General features: G+C 30.8%; 1 protein-coding gene across 2 annotated transcripts in view; it reads left to right on the top strand.

Moving 5' to 3' along the window:
* Sfxn1-3 (Sideroflexin-1-3) overlaps positions 1-15,656 on the top strand; it is a 30,025-nt gene that overhangs the window by 4,423 nt on the left and 9,946 nt on the right. The window lies entirely within an intron of this gene.

Raw genomic sequence — 15,656 nt, 5'->3', positions numbered from 1 at the left:
GTTATGTACCTAAATTTAAAATAATGAAGTTCTGAAAAATTCAAAATAAAATTATATAATAATAAAATTGAATTTAATTGATTTTAAATGTATTTGTGATCCATTCAGTTAAATAATGATATAATTTATTAAAATTACTATCTATTACTTTTTTCTAAATCCCAGTTTTTACCTACAAATACTCATCAAGGTCGAAAGGTAGCAAGTAAAAAGTGGGACTTATGGAGAAGGAATAAAATATGAATAAAATTATCATCTCGGTTTTCATGTGAGAAATGGGTTCTATACGAATATTGCCGTATAATCCTCCATAGAAATTGGCATGAATTGGCCAAACCGAAAGAGATTAGATGGCAATTAGTTTTTATAAAAAAAAACAGATGTTTTGTTTATTTGTTAAAATTTTAATTTTATATTTGTATTTTATGTAGTTCCCCGTCAAAGTCTAATAATGTAATTCGAAAGATTGTATAATAATTTTAACAATTAACGAAGTTTTAATAAAACAGGTAAGAAAAGTAGAAAGTCGGGCGGGGCCGACTATATCATACCATAAACATCCCCTACTGAATTAGTAAACATTAACATTTGTGGGGTATCATTGGTATAGCTTTTGGAGATAAACCGCATTTCCATATTTAAGAACATATTTATGGGGCTCTTGTTACAAACTGAGCAGAAATGTCTGATATTAGGAGCTATAGTTGATTTTGCACCTACAGAGTTAGTATGCCACTATTATTGAGTCCATTATTAAAAATGAGGAAATCGCTCAATTAGTTGTGGGTAATAAATCCTAATTTGTAAAAATCGGGCAATATTATTATGTAAGAGCTATATGTAAGTCTAAATACGATCGGCTAGTACATAAAAATTTGGAATTTGAGTACCATTGGTTAATAAATAAGAGTTTACGGGCAAATTTGGGAAAATCGGGAGATAAATATGTATGGGAGCTATGGTCAAAAATGAGGTAATAAGGAAATCGGGCGATATATAAAACCCTTATATATTAACCGATCTTATTCTAAGTTGGCTAGATCCAGTATATTACTAACTGAATGTGCAAAATTTCATCGAAATCGATTCAGATTTTGATATAGCTCCCATATATATATATATATATATATATATATATATATATATATATATATATATATATATATATATATATATATATATATATATATATATATATATATATATATATATATATATATATATATATATATATATATATATATATATATATATATATATATATATATATATATACGAAACATACATATGGGAGCTATATCTAAATCTGAACCGATTTCAATAGCGTTGTGCCCAAAAAACACCCTGTACCAAATTTTATCAAAATCGGTTAATAAGTGCGACCGGAATTCTATGAACAAAAAATACATGGACAGACAGACGGATGGACAGACGGACGTACAGAAGAACGGACACCAAGCGCTAGATCAACCCAAGAGGTGATTCTGAGTCGATCGGTATCTATTTCAAGGGGTCTAAAATCAATATTTCTGGTAGAACATTTCTTTGGCAGATCAAAGTTATTAAAGGGTGATACGGTCAAAATTTCGTCGATTTACGCGTGTAAATCGGTGAAATCGTTTATTTAAAAAATCAAATTAAATTACTTTTTCAAGTTCAATTAGTATAAAATTCAGGAAAAATATTCAGTTAGGCTTTCGCTTTTCCAAATCCGAATTGCGGGGCCTCACGCTTGACACCTGCCATCAGATTTTGTACAGCCACCTTGTCCACCTTCTTCGCCGCAGAAAGCCAGTTTGCCTTGAACTGCTGCTTAGCAGTTTTTTCTGGTCTTCTTTAGGTTCCGCTTGACAATATCCCAGTATTTCTCAATTGGGTGGAGCTCGGGCGTGTTGGGAGGGTTCTTGTCCTTGGGAACCACCTGCACGTTGTTGGCGGCCAAAACAGTACGGAACAACCGTGTTTCTTCAGGAAAGGCAGCAGACGTTTATTTAAACATTCTTTCACGTAAATTTATTGGTTGACAGTCCCGGAAGCTATGAAAATGCTGCTTTTCAAGCCACAGGTACAGATGGCTTGCCAAACCAGATATTTCTTTGCGAACTTTGACAGTTTTATGTGCTTGAAAATATCTGCTACCTTTCCCCTTCCTTTTGCCGTATAAAACTCATGTCCCGGAAGCAGCTTGTAGTCGGCTTTGACGTAGGTTTCGTCGTCCATTACCATGCTGTCAAACTTCGTCAGCATCGTCGTGTACAGCCTCCGGGATCGCGCTTTGGCCGTCGTATTTTGTTTATCATCGCGATTTGGAGTCACTACCTTCTTGTAAGTCGATAGTCCGGCTCGTTTTTTGGCTCGATGCACGGTTGTAGACGATACACCCAGCTTATTTGCGGCATCTCGGAGAGAGAGGTTAGGGTTTCGCTTGAAACTACCGGCAACTCTCTTTGTCGTCTCAGCGGCTTCCGGTTTTCGATTTCCCCCCGATCCAGACATCCTGGCTGTCGACAAACGTTCCCCAAAAACTTTAATTACATTTGTAACGGTTGATTTGGCAACTTTTAGCGATTTTGCCAGCTTTGCGTGCGAGTAGCTCGGATTTTCGCGATGCGCGAGCCAAATTTTGATACGCTGCTCTTCTTGCTTGGACGGCATTTTGACAACTGAAGAGTGAATTCCAAAATCAAAATAGGAGCAACATTCTACACACACACACCTTCAAAATGAGGGGTGTTCAGGTTTTTTAAATGCAAAATTGAAAGAAATACGTCAAGTTTATATTGACCAAATTTTGGCCGTATAACCCTTTATACCCTGACTACTATGTGGTTTATAAAGGTCATAAATCATATAATGGTCATAAACTAGCATAACATGTTTGCGACAGATATGTTAATATGTAACAATATATTATGTTTGGGACATAACATTTTTTTAAATATAATATGTGTCGATGCAAACATACATTAATTTATAAATTGCCTATAAACATATATGTGTATAGAAAGAGAGACGTAAAAAAATGGAATTACCTATTGGCGCTTTAAAAATGCAAACACATAAAGAACATTTTTAATTAAACAATATTTTGTTTGGACCAATCCTGAAACTATATGTGCTTGAAGCAGAATGTATATGTTACAGAAGCGATTTTTTAGAGGGTGATGATTAACAAAGTCTTCACATTGACACACAAAAAAAAATCTGAAATGAATTGATCTAATTAATTTTTTAATTGAAATGTCTTCAATCACAGAAATTATAGTATCAATTAAAAAATTAATTGGCAGTCAATTAAAAAATTAATTGATACTATTAATTTGTGTGGTTGATTTTTGTTTCAATTAAAAAAATTTGTTGAATCAATTAAATTTTTAATTGAATATTTTTTAAAACTCAATTAAGATTTTAACTGGAAAAAATTTCGTGAAATTTTTTTATGTGGAATTTTCTTAAGATAAAAATTTGATGATTCTCGCGGATGATATTTTGATCACCCGTTTTGAAATCTTGATCTTATTGTACATCGCAAACTGGCATAATAAAAGTTTTATATTTTTTTCTAATTTTAAAAAATTATTACGGATATTCTACAGCAGAGCCTAGTTCTTTATTTTTTCATAAAAACTTGTCAAAAATGTATTGGGCATTTTTGTGATTAATTCTAAAAATGAGGATTTTTGGGAATAAAGGCATCCAAATTTGAGGACAAGAGCCTGGAAAATTCTGTCAACACTGTTACCAAGAGGAATGTTTAAAAATCTATTAATGCCGGTTTATTGATGACAAATTGTATCGTCAACTTGTTCGCATGTATGTGTTTATACACTAATTAACGCCAAACTTCAGTACCAATTGCAAGTTCCATTTTTATATAATTTATCTACATACTGCTGCACAATCTACAATAAATACGATTGAGTTAACATTCATTTAATTAGATTTCCAGTTAGATATACAAAACATTTCTGTTTATTATATTACGAGCATTGTAGATAAAGTTATGTCAACTGATTAAAATGTGATAATTTTGTCAAAAATCGAAAATGTTTTCATGCCGCTATATTTGTTAATACAATTTTCGATTAAACTCAATTTTAAATAATAACAATTTTACTATAATTAGTATTTATTAGTACTTATTTTTGTGTTAGTCTGATAACAACACATACAATTTTTATGGCCAAATGAATTTGTTGAAATACAATGTAAAATTTAAATCTATGCATATATACCCTGTTAAAAAGCCAAAACAATGCATTCGGAGCACATCTAAAGAAGTGATGCAGCTGTTGAAATGGTGGAAATCCTATGTTATATTCATCGCTTCTGCGCCAATTTTGCACCAATTCTGGATCCAAAAAGAAAATTTTGCTACTTTTCGCCAAAAAAGGAATGCATTGTTTTGGTTGTGAATTGCAAAAAAATGGTGATATAAATAATAACAACTAAATATTTTTATATTTCTTTTTTATGTTTTTTTTAATGCATTCTAGTGCTTGTCTCAAACATTTGACCACAAATATTTTCAAACATTCTCAATTTTTCTAGAATGGATTTAAATATATTTTTCGACAAATTAAAAAAAAAAAAATCCCCATTAAATATATGAAAAGAGCGAAATAATTAAATTTGAGTTAAAAGAACTTCCTATGTTATCCAAAACTATCTTCTATGACCAAGAACTGCCCCAAAACTGAGCACGTCCGGGGCCATTAGGTGGCCAAGGCCCCGGCCGTGCTCAGAATAGTGTTCACAAAAATTTTCCAAACACGGAATTCGTAAATTGTATGAAAAAAGTTCATAACTGAAAAAAAAATACTGGTTTTGAGGGGGTACTAATGAATGCATTATGTTATTGAAAATTTTTATTTTATATATGATTTATACATATTTTTCGATACTGAAAAAATATGTACTTTATATAATATATATTAAAACGTCATAAATACAATAAATGTAACTTTCCCCTTTTTTCTTTTGGATTTTGTTTGCCCTAATTGTTAGCATACATAATAGGCCCATACATTAATAAAGTCCATCAAGCAAAAAACGTAACTGTATACACCCAAAAAAAGTGAAAAAGTTTATTTTAGAAAATTTTAACTAAAATAGTTTTCTAATTGCAACATGTTACAAAGAGGTTAATAATTTTTGTCAAATTGAAGAAAATTTCATATGTTGAAAGAAAAAATTGGATTTAAAAATTGTTAAAATGTCTTTAGCGCTATACGAAGTTCATGACAGGTATAATTTTAGTAAAATTTACTCATTTGAGAGACTTATGAACTCAATTTAAGCAAACTTCTGCCATTTTAGGAAAATATGAACTATTTTATTTTTTAGTAAAATTGTGCACTATATTTGTATACAATTTTTTTTCTTATTTTTAGTTCACGTCATTAAAGTTAGCAAAAAATTATTCAAATAAGGAACATTTACTCATATTGTGCAAAATTTAACTAAAATCAATTAATCTTCATGAACTAAAATAAAGTTCAGTTGGCATTAGAGCCCCTTTTTTCTGGGTGTAGTATTTTATTTTAAACATGAGCAACTGAACTATACTTGCAAAGGCCTGTCTTGCTAAATTGTGTTTTGTCTCCTCCGATAAAGTTTCTTTGACTTTATTAATTTTTTTAGTTAAATGAACTAAAAAAGGGAAATGAAGCATAAAGATCTACAAGATATGTAATTCCCACGAAAAAGTTCAGCGTTTCTTAAAATTAGTAAATTTTATCACAAATGCGCGGACCTTGATATCCGCTTCCATTTTTTGCAATTCTGGAATTTTTCCTTTAGATACGTCAGAGAGAGTGAGTGAAAGTAGAGAAAAAATATTAAGATGGCGACGAAGATAGATAACGAAAGATATATAAAACTGCAAGTGTAATTAGAACAAATAAAAGTATAGGTTGCTGAGTAAACGTTCATGATTGCTTATCGGCCATTTGGGACCTTTAAAAAAGATATGCTTAGGGTGAAACATAATATGTTTGCACAGTGCAAAAATTTTTTTGTTTGAATACATTCTCAAATTATATATATGCTTGAAGCAGAATATGTTTGGGAGTATACGAGTATATTACAGCGGCGATTTTTTTTTTTTTTTTGAGGGTGTACTTGTCATTTATGATATTTTTGTTCAATAAGAAGATATTACTCAAGGCAGATTTAGTAAGGTAGTTTTAGTATTATAAAAACAAAAATGTCAGCCGCTATATTGAAACTATGATTGTCAGTCAAATTGAATTAAATTTCTCACTTGTTGAACAACAAGTTCAACAAGATGGAAATTTAAAATAGAGAAAATCTGGAAGTGATCGATGTATGCTTCGAAATATGATACGGTCCGCAAGAATTATGAGGACAATTTATTTCGATACTTTTGTGTCATAAATTTAAAGCAAATTGAAAAATTCAAAATTTTTGGTATAAAAAATTTTATTTTGAATTTTTATTTTTATTTGTCACAATTATCTATTAAACATTGGCGTAGCTAGCAACATTTTCGTAGGGGATAAAAGCTACAATGTGTGCTCATTGTGAAGATACCTCAAAAAGAGAAAAAATAAATTCTTATATATGGAAAGAAACCAGAATATTAATTCAATGATATAAAGGGTGATTCTTTTGAGGTTAGGATTTTCATGCATTAGTATTTGACAGATCACGTGGGATTTCAGACATGGTGTCAAAGAGAAAGATGCTCAGTATGCTTTGACATTTCATCATGAATAGACTTACTAACGAGCAACGCTTGCAAATCATTGAATTTTATTACCAAAATCAGTGGCAGAAAATCCGCTTTTTTATCGACAAATTTTGTTCAGCGATGAGGCTCATTTCTGGTTGAATGGCTACGTAAATAAGCAAAATTGCCGCATTTGGAGTGAAGAGCAACCAGAAGCCGTTCAAGAACTGCCCATGCATCCCGAAAAATGCACTGTTTGGTGTGGTTTGTACGCTGGTGGAATCATTGGACCGTATTTTTTCAAAGATGCTGTTGGACGCAACGTTACGGTGAATGGCGATCGCTATCGTTCGATGCTAACAAACTTTTTGTTGCCAAAAATGGAAGAACTGAACTTGGTTGACATGTGGTTTCAACAAGATGGCGCTACATGCCACACAGCTCGCGATTCTATGGCCATTTTGAGGGAAAACTTCGGAGAACAATTCATCTCAAGAAATGGACCGGTAAGTTGGCCACCAAGATCATGCGATTTGACGCCTTTAGACTATTTTTTGTGGGGCTACGTCAAGTCTAAAGTCTACAGAAATAAGCCAGCAACTATTCCAGCTTTGGAAGACAACATTTCCGAAGAAATTCGGGCTATTCCGGCCGAAATGCTCGAAAAAGTTGCCCAAAATTGGACTTTCCGAATGGACCACCTAAGACGCAGCCGCGGTCAACATTTAAATGAAATTATCTTCAAAAAGTAAATGTCATGGACCAATCTAACGTTTCAAATAAAGAACCGATGAGATTTTGCAAATTTTATGCGTTTTTTTTTTTAAAAAAGTTATCAAGCTCTTAACAAATCACCCTTTATAATCATGGTTTGAATAAATACTGCATGGTATTTGGTAGGGGGAGATGGAAACCCATGTGTGTGAAGATAAATTTTAAAATTTAACTTTAACAGAGCAATTTTAACAGGTTAACAGAGCTATGTTAACGGTTAACAGAGCTCTTTTATGTAAAAAAATTGGAAATTTGAATTTAATTTTAGATTAAAACTTAAAAAATGGCGTTGTATGTGCATTAAAATTAAAAAACAACTCAATAATAATAGAAAACACAATGAGTAATAACTAACTTAAAGGAATATTGGGAGTATATATCTCAGAACTGTTAAAGAATGGCTGGTTGCAAAAATAAGTGGTAATAAATTGATTTGTTTAAAGTATGAAATTGGAGATAGATAGGTTGATAAAACTGGTACCACATATAGCTCTCGTCGAGTGCTATCAGAAAGTACAAGAGTTATATTCCAAATTCATTTCAGATGCGAGAAATTTTGAAATTTTAGAAATCTGGAATGGCCCACTGTGCTGGAATGGAAAAAGATAGGTTAATGAAACTGGTACCACATATAGCCCTCGTCGAGAGCTATCAGAATATATACGTGTTGTATTCCGAATCCATTTCAGATTCGAGCAATTTTGAATGTAAAGTTAAATGATAAAAATCTAAAGTGGCCCACTGTGCTGGATTACAAATAGATAGGTAAATGAAACTGGTACCACATATAGGCCTTTTTGGGCGCTATTAGAATCTACAAGAGTTATATTCCGAATCCATTTCAGATTCGAGAAATTTTGACTCTAAAATTAAATTTTAAAAATCTAAAATGGCCCACTGTACTGGAATGGAAAAAGATAGGTCAATGAAACTGGTACCACATATAGCCCTCGTCGAGAGCTATCAGAATATATAAGCATTATAATTCAAGTCCATTTCAGATTCGAGAAATTTTGATTCAAAAGAAAAATTTTATAAATATGAAATGGCCCACTGTGCTGGAATGGAGAATGATAGGCCACTGAAACTGGTTTCACATATAGCCCTCGTCGAGAGCTATTAGAATGTATAATCATTACATTCCAAATTCATTTCAAATTCAAGAAATTTTGAAATTAAAATTAAATTTAAATTTCAAAAATATAAACTGGCCCACTGTGCTGGACACGAAAAAGATAGGTCAACCAAACTTCTACCACAAATAGCCCTTGTCGAGTGCTATAAGAATCTATAGGCATTATATTCCGAATCCATTTCAGATTCGAGAAATTTTGAAATTAAAGTTAAATTTTAAAAGTCTGAAATGGCCCACTGTGCTGTGGAATGGGGGAAAGATAGGTCAATGAAACTGGTACCACATATAGCCTTCGTCGAGAGGTATCAGAATATATAATTGCTATACTCTAAATTTATATTGTCAAAATTAGAAATAAAATAGACATATTTTCCTTTTGAAATTTACCTCTGTGACTGCGTAGCAAAATGTGTTAAACCTCGCTGTTATTAATATAACATAACATACTTTACTCTGAGAGCCGCTCTCTTGATTCGACTCTCAACAGATATTGTGAAAATAACATAGCAGTGTCTCACTATTAACTCAAGTATTTTTGAAATTAAATTTTAAAATAGAAAAACTAAATTTTTTCAAAATCGTAAAAAGATAGGCGAATGAAATTAACGTCAATAATAGCTCTTATCTAGACCTATCAGAATATATAAGCATCATATTACGAATCCATTTCAGATTCGAGAAATTTTGAATGTAAAGTAAAATTGTAAAAATCTCAAATGACCCACTGTGGTGGACACGAACAAGATAGGTTAATGAAACTAGTACCATATATAACCCTCGTCGAGAGCTATTAGAATATATAAGCGTTATATTCCAAATCCATTTCAGATTCGAGAAATTTTGAAATTAAAGTTAAATTTTAAAAATCTCAATTGGCCCACTGTGCTGGAATGGGGAAAGATAGGTTAATGAAACTGGTACCACATATAGCCCTCGTCGAGAGCTATTAGAGTATATAGGGGTTATATTCCAAATCCATTTCAGATTCGAGAAATTTTGAAATTAAAGTTAAATTTTAAAAATCTCAATTGGCCCACTGTGCTGGAATGGGGAAAGATAGGTTAATGAAACTGGTACCACATATAGCCCTCGTCGAGAGCTATTAGAGTATATAGGCGTTATATTCCAAATCCATTTCAGATTCAAAATTTTCTATATAGAAAAAAAGTTTCGGCAAAATTATAGAAATAAAATTTTGACATCGATTTCCATTGAAATAGAATTTTGACAAAATTTCCTATAGAAATAAAATTTTGACAAAATTTTCTATAGAAATAAAATTTTGACAAGATTGTCTATAAAAATAAAATGTTGACAAAATTTTCTATAGAAATAAAATTTTGCAAACATTTTCTATAGACATAAAATGTTCACAAATTTTGTTTCAATGGAAATAAAAACTTGACAAGATTTTCTATAGAAATAAAATTTTTACGAAATTTTTTATAGAAATTTTGACAAATTTTTCTTTAGAAAAAAATGTTGACAATATTTTTCTATGGAAAAAAATTTTGACAAAATTTTTCTATGGAAAAAAATTTTGACAAAATTGTCTATAGAAATAAAATTTTGAAAAAAATTTCTATAGACATAAAATTTTGCAAAAAATGTCTAAACAAATAAAATTTTGCAAACATTTTGTATAGACATACAATGTTCACAATTTTTTTTTTAATGGAAATAAAATCTTGACAAGATTTTCTATAGAAATAAAATTTTTACGAAATTTTTTATAGAAATCTTGAAAATTTTTCTATAGAAATAAAATATTTGTACAAAATTTTCTATTAAAATTTTTTTTTCACAAAATTTTCTATAGAAAAAAAGAACAAATTTCCTACGGAAGTAAATTTTGACAAAATTTTTTATAGATATAATATAATTTTGGCAAAATTTTCTAAATAAAATTAAAGTTTCGGCAAAATTGTCTATAGAAATAAAATTTTGACAAAATTTTTATATAGAAATAAAATTTTGCTATAGAAATATGATTTTGGCAAAATTTTCTATATAGAAATAAAGTTTCGGCAAAATTGTCTATAGAAATAAAATGTTGACAAAATTTTCTATAGAAATAAAATTTTGGCAAAATTTTCTGTATAGAAATAAAGTTTCAGCAAAATTCAGTCACAGAGGTAAATTTCAAAAGGAAAATATGTCGTAATTTATTTCTAATTTTGACAATATTTCGAAATAAATTTAGAATATAGCAAATATATATTCTGATAGCTCTCAACGAGGGCTATATGTGGTACCAGTTTCATTGACCTATCTTTCTCCATTCCAGCACAGGGGGCCATTTCATATTGTTAAAATTTAACTTTAATTTCAAAATTTCTCGAATCTGAAATGGATTTGGAATGTAATGCTTACATATTCAGATAGCTCTCGATGAGGGTTTTATATGGTACTAGTTTCATTAACCTATCTTTTTCGTGTCCACCACAGTGGGTCATTTGAGATTTTTAAAATTTAACTTTACATTCAAAATTTCTCCAATCTGAAATGGATTCGGAATATAATGCTTATAAATTCTGATAGCTCTCGACGAGGGCTATTTGTACTACCAGTTTCATTAACCTATCTTTCCCCATTCCAACACAGTGGGCCATTTGAGATTTTTAAAATTTAACTTTAATTTCAAAATGTAATTTCAAAATTTCTCGAATCTGAAATGGATTTGGAATGTAATGCTTACATATTCAGATAGCTCTCGACGAGGGTTATATATGGTACTAGTTTCATTAACCTATCTTTTTCGTGTCCACCACAGTGGGTCATTTGAGATTTTTAAAATTTAACTTTACATTCAAAATTTCTCCAATCTGAAATGGATTCGGAATATAATGCTTATAAATTCTGATAGCTCTCGATGAGGGCTATTTGTACTACCAGTTTCATTAACCTATCTTTCCCCATTCCAACACAGTGGGCCATTTGAGATTTTTAAAATTTAACTTTAATTTCAAAATTTCTCGAATCTGAAATGGATTTGGAATATAATGCTTATATATTCTAATAGCTCTCGACGAGGGTTATATATGGTACTAGTTTCATTAACCTATATTGTTCGTGTCCACCACAGTGGGTCATTTGAGATTTTTAAAATTTAACTCTATATTCACAATTTCTCCAATCTCAAATGGATTCGGAATATACTGCTTACATATTCTGATAGATCTAGATAAGAACTATTATTGACGTTAATTTCATTCGCCTATCTTTTTACGATTTTGAAAAAATTGAATTTTTCTATTTTAAAATTTAACTTCAAAAATACATGAGGTAATGGGGAGACACTGCTATGTTATTTTTACAACATCTGTTAAGAGTCGAATCTGTAAACAAAACAAGAGAGCGAGTCTCATAGTAAAGTATGTTATGTTATGTTATTTTAATAATAGCGACGGATAACATATTTTGCTAAACAGTCACAGAGGTATATTTTAAAAGGAAAATATGTCTATTTTTTTTATTAATTTTCGCAATATTTCGAAATAAATTTAGAATATTACAATTATATATTTTGATAGTACTCAATGAGGACTATATGTGCTACCAGTTTCAGTTACCTATCTATTTGCAGTCCGGCCAGTGGGCCACTTTAAATTTTTATCATATAATTTTACATTCAAAATTTCTCAAATCTGAAATGGATTCGGAATATAATGCTTACATATTATGATAGCTCCCGACGAGGGCTATAAGTGGTACCAGTTTTATGAACCTATCTTTTTCGTGTCCAGCACAGTGGGCCATTTAAATTTTTAAAAGTTAACTTTAATTTCACGCTTTCTCCAATCTGAAATTTATTCGGAATATAATGCTTATATATTCTGATAGCTCTCAACGAGGGCTATATGTGGTACCAGTTTCATTGACCTATCTTTCTCCATTCCAGCACAGTGGGCCATTTTGGATTTTTAAAATTTAACTTTAATTTCAAAATTTTTCGAATCTGAAATGGATTTGGAATATAATGCTTATAAATTCTGATAGCTCTCGACGAGGGCTGTTTGTACTACCAGTTTCATTAACCTATCTTTTCCCATTCCAGCACAGTGGGCCATTTTAGATTTTTAAAATTTAATTTTAGAGTCAAAATTTCTCGAATTTGAAATGGATTTGGAATATAGTGCTTATAAATTCTGATAGCTCTCAACGAGGGCTATATGTGGTACCAGTTTCATTGACCTATCTTTCTCCATTCCAGCACAGTGGGCCATTTCATATTTTTAAAATTTAACTTTAATTTCAAATTTTCTCGAATCTGAAATGGATTTGGAATATAACCCCTATATACTCTAATAGCTCTCGACGAGGGCTATATGTGGTACCAGTTTCATTAACCTATCTTTCCCCATTCCAGCACAGTGGGCCAATTGAGATTTTTAAAATTTAACTTTAATTTCAAAATTTCTCGAATCTGAAATGGATTTGGAATATAACGCTTATATATTCTAATAGCTCTCGACGAGGGTTATATATGGTACTAGTTTCATTAACCTATCTTGTTCGTGTCCACCACAGTGGGTCATTTGAGATTTTTACAATTTTACTTTACATTCAAAATTTCTCGAATCTGAAATGGATTCGTAATATGATGCTTATATATTCTGATAGGTCTAGATAAGAGCTATTATTGACGTTAATTTCATTCGCCTATCTTTTTACGATTTTGAAAAAATTTAGTTTTTCTATTTTAAAATTTAATTTCAAAAATACTTGAGTTAATAGTGAGACACTGCTATGTTATTTTCACAATATCTGTTGAGAGTCGAATCAAGAGAGCGGCTCTCAGAGTAAAGTATGTTATGTTATATTAATAACAGCGAGGTTTAACACATTTTGCTACGCAGTCACAGAGGTAAATTTCAAAAGGAAAATATGTCTATTTTATTTCTAATTTTGACAATATTTCGAAATAAATTTAGAATATAGCAATTATATATTCTGATACCTCTCGACGAAGGCTATATGTGGTACCAGTTTCATTGACCTATCTTTCCCCCATTCCACAGCACAGTGGGCCATTTCAGACTTTTAAAATTTAACTTTAATTTCAAAATTTCTCGAATCTGAAATGGATTCGGAATATAATGCCTATAGATTCTTATAGCACTCGACAAGGGCTATTTGTGGTAGAAGTTTGGTTGACCTATCTTTTTCGTGTCCAGCACAGTGGGCCAGTTTATATTTTTGAAATTTAAATTTAATTTTAATTTCAAAATTTCTTGAATTTGAAATGAATTTGGAATGTAATGATTATACATTCTAATAGCTCTCGACGAGGGCTATATGTGAAACCAGTTTCAGTGGCCTATCATTCTCCATTCCAGCACAGTGGGCCATTTCATATTTATAAAATTTTTCTTTTGAATCAAAATTTCTCGAATCTGAAATGGACTTGAATTATAATGCTTATATATTCTGATAGCTCTCGACGAGGGCTATATGTGGTACCAGTTTCATTGACCTATCTTTTTCCATTCCAGTACAGTGGGCCATTTTAGATTTTTAAAATTTAATTTTAGAGTCAAAATTTCTCGAATCTGAAATGGATTCGGAATATAACTCTTGTAGATTCTAATAGCGCCCAAAAAGGCCTATATGTGGTACCAGTTTCATTTACCTATCTATTTGTAATCCAGCACAGTGGGCCACTTTAGATTTTTATCATTTAACTTTACATTCAAAATTGCTCGAATCTGAAATGGATTCGGAATACAACACGTATATATTCTGATAGCTCTCGACGAGGGCTATATGTGGTACCAGTTTCATTAACCTATCTTTTTCCATTCCAGCACAGTGGGCCATTCCAGATTTCTAAAATTTCAAAATTTCTCGCATCTGAAATGAATTTGGAATATAACTCTTGTACTTTCTGATAGCACTCGACGAGAGCTATATGTGGTACCAGTTTTATCAATCTATCTATCTCCAATTTCATACTTTAAACAAATCAATTTATTACCACTTATTTTTGCAACCAGCCATTCTTTAACAGTTCTGAGATATATACTCCCAATATTCCTTTAAGTTAGTTATTACTCATTGTGTTTTCTATTATTATTGAGTTGTTTTTTAAATTTAATGCACATACAACGCCATTTTTTAAGTTTTAATCTAAAATTAAATTCAAATTTCCAATTTTTTTACATAAAAGAGCTCTGTTAACCGTTAACATAGCTCTGTTAACCTGTTAAAATTGCTCTGTTAAAGTTAAATTTTAAAATTTATCTTCACACACATTGGAAACCCATAAAACCCCTTTAGCTACGCCTATGCCATTAAGCAAATACCGACAATCAAAGTTCTGCTCATATGAAAATGAGCAGTATTACTGTCAGAAAATTGGATAGAAAAACGAGCAAATGTTGCTCATTATTAATTACTTAAAAATGAACATCATTTGTGAGTTTTTCATGAAGAATTTTACAAATTAAAAACAAAACTATCCTGCATATATCGAGCGCCGTAGATGCAACATTTAGTATGACGTTGTCCAATTTCTCAACTCCCACTTCGATTATTTTGTGGGTAAAAGTATGTTTTAAGTTCAATGTGAAAATTAAAAAAAAAAAAAAAAAAAAAAACATATAACGGGGTGTTTCGTATTATATAATCTTTTATATGTTTTTGTAAAAATCTATGCCTTTCTTTTAAAAACGTTTATTATTCTTTATCTTTCCTACAGATTAATTTACGGTTCCACTAGTCCGCCACAAAAACAAAAATCACAATGTCGGACATAGCCAAAGTTGATATCGATCAGATAGATAACGAAAGATATATAAAACTGCAAGTGTAATTAGAACAAATAAAAGTATAGGTTGCTGAGTAAACGTTCATGATTGCTTATCGGCCATTTGGGACCTTTAAAAAAGATATGCTTAGGGTGAAACATAATATGTTTGCACAGTGCAAAAATTTTTTTGTTTGAATACATTGTCAAATTATATATATGCTTGAAGCAGAATATGTTTGGGAGTATACGAGTATATTACAGCGGCGATTTTTTTTTTTTTTTTTGAGGGTGTACTTGTCATT

The sequence above is a fragment of the Haematobia irritans genome, chromosome 1, assembly GCF_050003625.1.
Source record: "Haematobia irritans isolate KBUSLIRL chromosome 1, ASM5000362v1, whole genome shotgun sequence".
In the NCBI taxonomy this organism is placed as follows: Eukaryota; Metazoa; Arthropoda; class Insecta; order Diptera; family Muscidae; genus Haematobia; species Haematobia irritans.
This window is presented reverse-complemented; position numbering and strand designations above follow the sequence as displayed.